Here is a 2,043-nt window from a genome sequence, read left to right as displayed (position 1 = left end):
CGTTATTTCAGAGGAATACTACTGAGAAAGTTTAGAGAACCGGCATTTAAAGCTGGCTGCAGAATGATTCTGTTGCTTCCAACGTACATTGCTCGTAAAGACCACGAAGATAATATACGACAAAGTAATGCTCACACGAAGGTCTATAGACTGTCGTTTTTCCCTCGTTCTCTTAACGGGTGGAACAGGAAAGGAAATGACTAGCAGTGGTACGGGGTACCCTCCGCCATGCGCTGTAGGGTGGATTTCGGAGTATTGATGTAGAAACAGATATGTAAGCTGCGTTGTCAATCTTGAGATGCACGATAGGCAACCCGGCTTACATATCCGCTCCCAGGATGTATGAAGTAAGCCGCATCGCCTATCTTAGGATGGACGAAATTTTTCCTTGGTCAGTTTCATTTTGCCCAACATGTAGTTCGACCTTGACGGCCCATGTACGCCTGTTCTACTGCATGGGAGCAAATGTTGTGTGATGACGGTGGTAAAACTCGCCGGCGCTCAAAAACACTAAGAACACGTTTATATGGTGAAACTTTTTTTAAGTGCACTAGGAAATATACGTTCTACGGTTTCTGAGATTACGGTATATTTCTGTCTACACTGCGTGTTAGGGAATCAAATTGATCGTGTACTACTTTTTCTCACATCGTACTGTACTTCTTTCTTTAAATATTTCATTAATCTGCGTACTGTTACCATGCTTTCATTTTCAAGAAATACTTGAAATTTCTACAGACAACTGTTTGATGTATTCGACTGAACTTGGGACAGCCCCCAGTCAGACTAGTGAACCGCAGATTACGGCGTCGACAGCAGTGAAAGTCATTCTCAATTATTTTTCCACAGTTAACTCCACATCTCCACGTGCTGCTTTGAACTAAGCTACTTCAAGATACATATAGACAGTCTCCAGCTACAATACTTGACTTACTGTGTTAAACATGTAACTCAGAATTGTGCCTGTTAATGAGCAAATTATGATAGCATTTAAAATTTTAAATTCGATCAGCAGCTCTATAAAATACTAAAAACCAAGTGTTTTTGTCCCTTAAAGCCGTTAGGCAGGCAACCCGGAACTGTGTCTGTATGACCATTTCAGTCGTTTAGTAATATAGGTGTGTCCACCTTCCTACTCCTACAACTTGTCAGCCTTAGTTGGAACCGATGGATTTAACGCTGATATCGGTCGATTGCGACAGTTGTTACATATCACCACCTCGCCAACCCGTACACATACCCCTAGGGTTGACGTCAGATTTTTTGCACGGTATGTGGAAATTATTCCAGATACTGCACGTTTAACAATTTACACACACTGACCAAACATTCTCATGACGAAAAGCTGGCCGTTGGTGGTCGAGCGGTTCTAGGCGCTTCAGTTTGAAACCGCGCGACCGCTACGGTCGTAGGTTCGAATCCTGCCTCGGGCATGGATGTGTGTGAAGTCCTTAGGTTAGTTAGGTTTAAGTCGTTCTAAGTTCTAGGGGACTGATGGCCTGAGATGTTGTCCCATAGTGCTCAGAGCCATTTGAACCATGACGAAAAAATGGAGGATAAGAACCAGCATCCAGAAATATTAAACAATGAAGCAGAGCCCTTGCACCTAGCCTACCCCTCGCCAGTAAACGTGATATTCTACGCTCTACAGTCTTTCCTATCCTCATTTTGTCCCTCAAGAAACGCGCTGCAACCCCTTCAAGTTATATAGTTCAAGGAGTTGCATCGGAATAACATAAGCTGTCATAGACAAGCATTTTAAGTATCGGTACACATCAACAGTAGCGTAATTACGAGATATCCCAAAAATGTCAAATGTCTGTGAATTCCTAAGGGACAAAATTGAGGTCATCGGTCCCTAGACTTACACACTACTTAAAGTAACTTACGATAAGAACAACACACACCCATGCCCGAGGAAAGACTGAACCTCCGGTGGGAGGGACCGCTAGATGTCCCAGTGATAGCAAAACATGGTAAACTCTTTTTACTGTACGTATCTGTCAAAGTGTGATCACTAACATTGCCTCGTAATGCGAAATA

Source organism: Schistocerca piceifrons, chromosome 8 (assembly GCF_021461385.2).
Source record: "Schistocerca piceifrons isolate TAMUIC-IGC-003096 chromosome 8, iqSchPice1.1, whole genome shotgun sequence".
NCBI lineage: Eukaryota > Metazoa > Arthropoda > Insecta > Orthoptera > Acrididae > Schistocerca > Schistocerca piceifrons.
This window is presented reverse-complemented; position numbering follows the sequence as displayed.